We start from the raw sequence: 10992 nt of genomic DNA, 5'->3' as shown, positions 1-10992 counted from the left end.
AGATTTCAATCATTCCATTACCTAGGCATCAGTTATTCAGTTAATCAAATCAGCTCAGTACATATATGTTTGGTTTCGTATGTTCATGTATCCATGTTTTACTGTATCCCAGCTTCTATTCTACTTATTCTACAAAAGTAATGTTTTAAGAAACTAAGTGTAGTGATTCACCAGCTTATCAGATTATGTTTGTTACTCATGATTTAAGCTACTTCAGATTTTAGCCTCTTGGTGAGTCTACTTGCACTTAGCATGTACGCTTTAAGATTTCATATATGATCAGTTTTACTTATTGCATTCACCCCCACTTACTTAGTACATTCCAGAAGTATTGATTCACATATTCATCTGTGTGACTATATTATTTCATACTGTAGGTACCAATTATAGCCCACACATCGTGATCTAACCATTGCAGTTTCTAGCCAGTAGGTGATGATTTCTCCTATTTTGAGGACTCCAATTACATGTTGTCATGTACTTTATTTTTATTATTCAGATGTATTGATTAGTGGTAGTTGGAGGCATATCCCAACTATCCATAGTCAGTATAGTAGAGGCTTCATAGATGTCAGTCAGAGTCGGTCATGTAATTTTAGTTCTCTCTTTAAATTTATCAGATTTTAAATTGTATCAATATTATAATTCTTTCTAGCTTTTGTCATGATTATATTTCTGCACAACAGATCTAGTTATTTGATATATTATAAATCAGTTATAAAAATATGCCAGTTCATGGGTTAGTTTGGGATCATTTATGGTTCCAAGCACCGTGTTACAACTAGGTGGTAGTCTCGGGTCGTGACAAACTTGGAATCAGAGTATAAAATTCAAGTATCCTAGGGTGTCTATGAAGCCATGTCTGGTAGAGTCTTGCAAATGATATGGAGACATTTGTACTTTTTGTAAAGCCCCGAGAGTACACCCTGAACATCACACGGTGCTTACAGTCTCAATGGACCACACGCTAACCCATGAGCTAGTACCTGTTATGAGCACTGAATAATATAATAACATATGTTAAAGAATAACTGATAAGCCATAAGGTTTTAGCAAATGAAAACAATACTGAATCATGAATATGGAAAACAACTGTCTAAAACTAATAAAATATAGATAACCTAACTGACTATCTGAAGTGTCTGAAAGCCTCTAAACTGACTGAATATGAGTTGATCGGAGAGTCCCCAACTAACTCCAACTAACTACTGAATTGAAAGCATGAAATAAAATAGTATGTCCTCAAATTATGAGGACTCACCACTGCTACGGCGGATAGTCTGGAAAGTCTATGCGTAATTTGGGAACTGGGCGTCTAAACCTATGATATGATACATCATAGCATAAGAAAAAAGTATACGATCAGTACTTTGAATGTACTGGTATGCTAAATGAGGTAGGCTAATATGCATGGTTTTATGAACATGAATAATAACTGTCTAAATATATATATATATATATATATAACATGAAGTAATGAATAGAGTGCATAAAATTAGTAGATACTGAGGATACGTGAAATCTATAAATATTGAGGATACGTGAAATCTGTAAGTACTGAAGATGCATGACCAAGCATATAACATGTTCTGAATATAATCTATAAAAACTGAAACACTAAAATCTGATAACTGAATCACTAATATCTGTATGCTATAGTTAAGCAACTAAAACTGAATTACTAAACTGATTACTGGACTGAGACTGTGGGAGGTATTATCTAACCGACATACCCCAATCTGAGCTAATCTGGGTCCAACGTATAACCCCAATTGGAAGGGTGTTAGTACCTTTCCATAGGTACTAATGAATTACTAAATTGATTACTGGACTGAGACTGTGGGAGGTATTATCTAACCGACATACCCCAATCTGAGCTAATCTGGGTCCAACCTATAACCCCAATTGGAAGGGTGTTAGTACCTTTCCATAGGTACTAAAGCTGGCTGTGTGGATCCACTATACTGATGTACTATCCCAAAGGACTAAGGCTGTCAATCCTAAACTGATGGGTGACCCCGCCTAACCTGACAGGTGACTCCTCATATCCTATGTTGTCTACGTAGTTCTGGAGTACAGGGACTACTACTAATGACTCTACCGATCTGATGGGGAAGCTCCATCCCTGCACTCGCTCAATGCTAAATCTTACTCCCAACTGAACTGACTCAAAATCCTAAACTATTCTAAGTTTAACTGATTTTGATGACTGACTGAACTGATAATGGTCATAAGTAATTCTGAAACTATTCTGAAGATACTGAGACTAGGTAAACAACTAAGTTTTTGGGTATTCATAACCCCCAGGACTCAATAGCAATAATAGTAAAATAGTACTAAACTTTAAGGACGTAACATGGGAACATTTATTAAAAATCCATTCTTATAGGCATTTCATCAAATACTTGATATGCATGGTTTAGGCTAAGCATGGGAATAGTATAAAACTTGGAGTAATAGGATAATTTCAACATTCACAACACTTAACTCATTATTTAATTTAGAAAATAGCAATATTAAACTATGTGGAATTTTATAATGACAACAATTTCATGTAAGCATGGTACGAAATCAAGATTCATGAAGGTTCATGGTTGGAATCATAATTTTAAATTATAATAACTTTAAAAGATCATAACTTTGTATTTAAATTGGATACTTTGGCTCCATGAGTGAAAGGAACCCATGGATGAACACTTAACATACCTGGGTTGATGAATTCTTGAGAATTGATAGTGAGCTCTTGAGATTTGATCTTAAATTTTTGAAAGATAGGGTTTGTTCTTGAAAGAGAGTTAATTCCTTAAAGAGTAATTTGTGAATAATAGGACATATAATTCCCTTTTAAGTTTAAATTCTGTGTCTAGGACGAGTTTAGGACCTTGGGAAAAGGCCAAATGGTCACTGAAAATTAAATTGCAAAACTGGCCCAAATCCCAATTTTTGGCCCTGGAACGATATGGTACAATTTCATTGGGACATTGGAAAAGGGACAATCCCCATTTCATCCATCGGTGCGACGCGGTGCTACCATGTTCTCCATTGGAAACAGATGATCCCGAACTGGAACTTTTACATGATGTGATGGCAATTGCGGTGCCTCACTGGAAATTGAAAACTGATAAAATGCCCTTTGGTGTGATGCGATGCTTATCGTAGTGACACACTAAAAAGGGACAAAAGTGAAAATGGCCATCACCACAATGCGGCCTTATCGCATTGGGCTACTATTATTCACTAAAAGAGCCATAACTTCTCACCCGAATATCACATTTGGTAAACATTGGTATCATTGGAAAGGTAATTCAATTTAATACCATTTGGTGGGTTGTGAGCTAGAAAATTATGTGTAGATCAAAAGATATGCTCTGTTGAAGTTGACTAATGCAACATTCTTATACGAAATTCAATCGATAAGGATTATTTTGATTCATCTAACATCTAGGAGTTATTTGAGACCTTATTATGCATCACACTAACTCATAAAACTATCAAAGAACCATAATTTTCCATGCATAAGCTTGAAACATAACTCTAGCATTGGCTTGGATTTTTGGGGTGTTACACTTTTCTTCGAGAGGCTACAAGGTATTTTGGAAATGTTTCCCTTCTTTCACAACTCAGATCGTATAGTAGTGGTGTTCCCTCAAGAACTTATGAAGACTCTTATGTTATTTCATTCATTCCAACTTTGCCTTATTCTTGAGGCAACAAAAATAGTCACATAGACAGTTATGGGATTTCATGCAGGATTAAAGTATCCCATAAGTGCCCTCACATTCTAAAGTTTAACTTTCTTTGAGTAAACACATATTGTAAACTTTTGTGGTTCGTAAACACATCAATATTTGCCCCATAAAGATAGTGCCTCCAGATCTTTAAGGTAAACACAACAGCAACTAACTCAAGGTCAAGTGTAGGGTAGTTCTTTTCATAAGGCTTAAGTTGTCTAGAGGCATTGGATATAACCTTACCTCTATGTATCAAAATGCAACCCAGAACAATTCTAGAGGCATCAAAATAAACAATGAATCCATCTATACCATCAGGTAGCACTAAAACTAGGGCTGAAGTGAGTCGAGCCTTCAACTCCTAAAAACTCTTCTCATAGGAATCCGACCACTGAAACTTAACTTTCTTCTGAGTTAATTTATACATAGGGGATAAAATGGAATAAAAACCCTCAACAAAGTATCTATAATAGCCAGCTAAACCCAAGAAACTTTGGATGTCTGAGGGAGAGATAGGTCTAGGTCAATTTCTTACTGCTTCTGTCTTTTGGGGATCAACTGTAATCCCATCACTGGAAATAATATGACCAAGGAAAGATACTAATCTTAGCCAAAATTCACATTTGCTGAATTTGGCAAACAACTGGTGATCTCTAAGAGTTCGCAACACAATTCTAAGATGGCCTGCATGATCATCCTCATTACGAGAATAGACAAGAATATCATCGATAAAGACTATCGCAAACATGTCCAAGTACTGTTTGAACACTCTATTTATCAAGCTCATAAAGGCTGTTGGGATATTGGTAATACCAAATGACATGAATAGAAACTCAAAATAATCGTTACGGGTTCTGAAAGCCATTTTAGAATATAACATTCCCTAGCTCTAAGCTGATAATAGCAGGATCTAAGGTCTATCTTTGAGAAGAAACTTGCACCTTGGAGTTGGTCAAATAAGTCATCAATCCTAGAAAGAGGATATTTATTTTTGACTAACTTTACTCAGCTGACGATAGTCAATGCTCATTCGTAAATAACCATCTTTCTTTTGCACGAATAAGATTAGAGCGCCCCATGGAGAGACACTGGCCTTATAAAACCTTTATCTAAGAGGTCTTTAAATTTTTATTCTAACTCTTTAAGCTCAATTGGAGCCATTCGATATAAATAAATTAACATAGACTGAGTATTTGGAAGAAGATCAATACCGAATTATATTTCCCTAGCGGGAGGTACCCCTAGCAATTCTTCGAGAAAGACATCAGGAAACTTATTGACTACACAGACAGATTGAACAGTTAGAGCCTCAAACTTAGTGTCTTTGAGTTGGACTAAATGATAGATACACCCTTTTAATATCAACTTTCTAGCTTTAATATGGGATATTAAATGACTCTTGGGAGACACTGAATTACCTTCCCACTCTAAGACTAGCTCATCTGGAAACTAAAATTTCACTGCTTAGGTGCGACAATCTATGGATGTATAACAGGAATGGAGCCAATCCATACCAAGAATAAGGTCAAAGTTTACCATATCCAACTCTAATAAGTCCGCCTAACATGATTTTATGAAAGACAGTGATAAGACACTTTCTATAGATCTGTTTGGCAATAATTGACTCACCCACTAAAGTAGAAACCAATAAGGGGTTAGGGATCTTTTCAGGACCTACTTCATAATTTACTGCAACTAATAGGGTCACATAAGAGAAATTCAACCCAAGTTCTAACAACACATAAACATCAAGATAAAAGACACGAAGCATACTAGTAACAATATATGGTGAACTCTTTTGATCCTAATAGGATGGTAAAGCATAAAACTAATTCTGACGTTGACCACCAATAGTTCTGGATGATGCGCCCTGACTAGGGACTGGGCGACCTAGAGGAGCTGGTGCGCTAGTAGCTTGAGTTTGGGGATGAATATTCCTGTTTCCTTACTTAGCATGCAGACACTCTTTGATTCCATGACCCAACTTACCACAACCATAACAACCTTTTTCTCCTAACAAGAGCTCACCAAGATGATTCTTACCATACTTAGAACATGGAGGATAACTGGGTTTTCCACTCACAATATTCTGAGATCTGGACATAGAATTCTTACCCACTGCTCCCGCTAGCTCTGGGGGTAGGAGAACTGGCTAAAGATGGTGCTGGCATAGATGAACGATTCTAAAATTGTGAACGGTTTCTACCTCCAAACTTTTTTTGGCCATACTCAAACTGCTTGGTTCTAGCCTTCTTATTTCACCTCTCTCTTCCCTACAATTTTTCTACCTCAATCTATTGAGCATGAATGTAATGCCCCGAGAGTATACCCTAGACGTCACACGGTGCTTACAACCCTGAAGGACCACAAGCTAACCCATGACTGGTACCTGCTGTGAGTACTAAATATAATATTAGAATATATATATGTAGAAGAAATCTAAAAATGCCATAACGTTCTCAAAATACTGAAATAATAACTGAGTATAACTGATAATAAAATTTGAAAATTAAATAACTAACTATGCTAGTATGAAATCCTCTAACTGTCTGAGTATAGAGTTGATGGGACAAACCCCCAACTAACTCCAACTGAAATAACTACTGAACTGTTGGAATACTAAAATAGATAAACTTTATCCTCAAAGTATGAGGACTTACCACTATAACTGTTGTTGATAGCCTGAGCTGCTAAGTACAGTCAGGAACCTGAGTATCCAAACCTATAATACGAGACATCATAGTGCAAAATAGAGAGTATGCATCAGTACATGAAATGTACTGGTATGCTAAGTGAGGTAAGACTAATATACATGGGTTCATATGCATGAGATGATAACTGACTGAATGAACATCATGAAGTAACTGGATGAGAGTACATGAAAAACTATAACTACTAAGCATACTGAGCATGCAATACTGTGCATATAGGTATACGTCCTATATCTGAGATTATACTAAACTGAGTACTGAATTCTGATGGTTGAGTATCTGATAACTGATACCCATAGTTCTATAGAACTGACTGAGTTCTTTACTAAATATTGAGACTAAAATCGTAACTGTGAAAGTGTTTATCTAACAGACATACCCCGATATAGACTGATTTGGGGTCCAACCTATGACCCCAATTGGAAGAGTATTAGCACTTTGCCATGGGATACTAACAATGTTGTGTCAACCCTAATATGGAAGGAAGACTCATAAAATATATATATGATATTAGCAACCCTAGTCTGGTAGGAGGACGACTTACCCTACGCTAGCTACGTAGTTTTGTAACTCAAGGATTGCTACTAAGGGTCAAACCTAATTGAAAGAAATGCCCCTATCCCTAGGTTCGCTCGGTGCTGAATCCTACTTTTAACTGAACGACACTGATTCTAGATTGTACTAAGTTTGACAGAACTAACCCTGATCGTGTTGACTGACTGAACTGGACTGAGTTTACTGAGTTCTGTTAACTGACTAAATACTACTATTCTTGGCCTTTATTAGGACTATGCTATATATATTGCAATTAAAAAAATAGCTAGATTTTAGGCAATAAATTCTCCCAGGACTTGATAGCATAATTGACAAACTCATATCACAACTTTAACAGCACAACAATAGGTTAACATGCATAATTAACTCATGCGGGAATTTTATCAAACACTTGAGGAGCATAATTGCTATACATGAGAACTAACCACATAGGGCATCATAATTACAAAATGCAACTTGAAAATTCAATGGTTTTTGCATGAGAGATTAATAATTCAACGCACATGCTAACTTCATTTCATGGAACTCATAAAAGATATTAATTTGAAACCCATACAATAACACAAAAATGAGCATAATTCAATTAATAACATAAAATCATAATTCAAGTTTTGAAAAGGGTTCTTGAACTCCAAGGGTGGAAGGAAACCCGAGGATTAACACCTAACATACCTGAGTAATAGAATTTGTGAAGATTGTTGGGGATTTCTTTAAACTTGATCTTGATCTTGATGAACTAGGGTTTATTCTTAAGTGGATTTTGTGAATGAGTGAATGTATTTTACCTATTGAGGGGCTGAATTTCGTGTTATGGGAGTTTAATGTAGGAGGAAAATGACTTAATTTCACCCACAACACGTAACTGAATGTGAAAACTGGGCCCAGCGATGCGATAACCAACGTGCCACATTGATGGTGATGACAAGATTACCGATGTACCATGTCGATGGTGCCGACATGATAGCCAACGTGACGCATCATGATCGCGTTGGCTTGCTGTTTTGGTTATCCAAATGTAACTCAAATGATGTTCAAAATTTCCAAAACTCACCTGGGATGACCTATAGATAACCCTGATCATGAATAAATTTAGAAATCGATAATCTAAGGCCGAAAAGATCGTAAATGATACCATTGAAATATCAAGGCCAATAATGAGATTAAGTGTCAACACTTAGCTGAAATTTTCTAAGTTTGGGACCTCTTTTGGCATGCTATAAAGGACTGAAATGGGCTAAAACTTTTACGGGGTCTTACAATATCTCCCCCTTAGTAACATTCGTCCTTGAATGAGACTGACTGAACTGAGAGGAACTTTGGAACTGCATTTACTTTGACATGCATAACTGGAGCATGACTGAATTTTAGAGACATAACACATGACTGAACTATTTCATGAATACATGAATAATATGAGAATGTTATGCAGCTATAACTGAGCATGGAATAGAGTAAATCTAAGTAAGGTTGTTACCTTAAGCTGAGTTTGAGTTTGCGGAGAAAAGGTGACAATACTTAGTTTGTATGTCTTCCTCTGCTTCCCAAGTAGATCCCTCAATGGACTGATTTCGACAAAGAACTTTGACCAAAGGAACTTCTTTGTTCCTTAGTCTGCGAATCTAACAATCAAGGGTTTCGACTGGGACTTCCTCATAAGAGAGACTATGCTGAACATCTACACTCTTTACGGGGACTGTAACTGTTAGCTCACCTATGCACTTCTTTACCAAGGAGACATGAAACACTGGATGCGTTGATGCTAAGTCTGCAAGTAACTCAAGCTCATAAGCTACCTTACGAAAATAGGTCAGAATTTTGTAAGGACAAACATATTAGGTACTAAGGTTACCCTTCTTACCAAACCTCTTTACCCCCTTCATGGGAGAGATTTTCAAATACACATAATCACCAATCTCAAATTCAAGATCTTTCCATCTCACATTTGCATAAGATTTCTGTCGGCTCTGGGCTGCCTTAAGTTTCTCCCTGATCAACTGCACTTTTTTCTAAAGCATCAAAAACCAAGTCAGGCCCCACCACCGTGGTCTCACGTAGTTCAAACCAACCAATGAGAGATCTACATCTTCTCCCATAAAGAGCCTCAAATGGAGCCATCTGAATACTGGAGTAATAGCTTCTATTATACGCGAACTCAATCAAAGGTAAGTGGTTATCCCAACTACCCTTAAAGTCAACAACACACGTTCTCAACATATCTTCTAGAGTCTGAATGGTCCTTTTTGCCTGACCATTTGTCTGAGTGTGAAAGGTTGTACTGAGGTGTACTTTGGTACCAAGACCCTTTTGGAATGCTTTCCAAAAATGAGAGGTAAACTAACTACCCCTATCTAAGATGATGGAAAACAAAACTCCATACAATCTGACCAATATTCTAACATAGAGCTTAGCATAATCCTCCGCTGAGCAAGAAGTATGAACTGGCAAGAAATGGGCTGATTTGGTCATTCTGTCCACAATGACCCAAATCGAATCATGTTGTCGACGAGTACGAGGTAAACTTGTCATGAATCCATGTTCACTTTCTCCCACTTCTAAGTGGGAATACTGAACTCCTGTATAGACCTACTAGGCTTATGATGTTCAATCTTAACCAGCTGACACGTTGAACACTTAGCTACAAACTCTACAATATTCCTCTTCATTCCACTCCACCAATAGATCTCCCGTAAATTATGGTACATCTTAGTGGCCCCTGGATGAATGGAGTAATGCACATCATGCGTTTCATAAAGAATTCGCTGCCTCACGCCATCCACACATAGCCTACCCTGGCAACGTAACATACCATCTTCCCCTTGGGAGAAATACTATACTTTCTAGTCTCTGATTGACTCTTTCAGCTTAACTAAACTGGGATCTATGTCCTACTTTTCTTTCTCCTCAGAAACTAAAGAAGACTCCAAATTATTCTGCAACTAAACACTTTCCTCAGCTGAATTAACCAAATGGACACTTAGTCTGGCAAGCTGATGAACTTCTTGAATTAACTTCTTCTGACCATCCTCAACATGAGCAACACTACCAATGGACAACCTACTAAGGGCATCTGCCACTACAGTGGCCTTACCCAAATAATAAAGAACACTTATATCGTAGTCTTTCAATAACTTTTACCACCTTATCTGATACAAGTTCAGGTTTTTCTACTAAATACATACTGTAAGCTTTTGTAGTCTGTGAATACATCAACATGCACCCCATACAAATAGTGCCTCCAAATCTTTAAAGCAAACACAACAGCTACTAGTTCAAGATCATGAGTGGGATAATTCTTTTCATGGGGCTTAAGCTGTCTAGAGGCATAGGACACAACCTTACCCATCTGCATCAAAACAAACCCCAAACCAACTCTAAAAGCATCACACTAGACAACAAATCTATGTGAACCTTCAGGCAAAGTCAAAACTGGGGATATAGTGAGTCAAGTCTTCAACTCCTAAAAACTCTTCTCACAAGAATCTAACCACTGGAACTTGACTTTATTCTGAGTCAATCTAGACATAGGGGATGCAATACATGAAACCCCTTCAATAAACCATTGATAATAGCCAGCCAACCCTAAGAAACTCCTGATATCTGACGAAGAAATGGGTCTAGGCCAGTTTTTCACTACCTCAATCTTGTAAGGATCAACTCTAATGCCATCACCAGAAACTATATGACCAAGGAACGTTATTGATCTTAGCCAAAATTTGCATTTACTAAATTTAGCAAACAACTAATGGGATTTGAGGGTCTGTAACACTATTCTGAGATGGTCTGCGTGGTTATGCTCATTGCAGGAGTAGACAAGGATGTCTTCTATGAAGACTATGATGAACATATCTAAGTACTGCTTGAACACACGATTCATTGAGTCCCTAAAAGTTACTGTGGCATTGGTAAGACCAAATGACATGACTAAAAAATTGAAGTGACCATACTAAGTTCTGAAAGCCATATTCAGAATGTCACATTCTTTGACTCTGAGCTGA

The sequence above is a fragment of the Capsicum annuum genome, chromosome 1, assembly GCF_002878395.1.
Source record: "Capsicum annuum cultivar UCD-10X-F1 chromosome 1, UCD10Xv1.1, whole genome shotgun sequence".
NCBI lineage: Eukaryota > Viridiplantae > Streptophyta > Magnoliopsida > Solanales > Solanaceae > Capsicum > Capsicum annuum.
The sequence above is the reverse complement of the archived record's forward strand: the minus strand, read 5'-3'. Positions refer to the sequence as shown.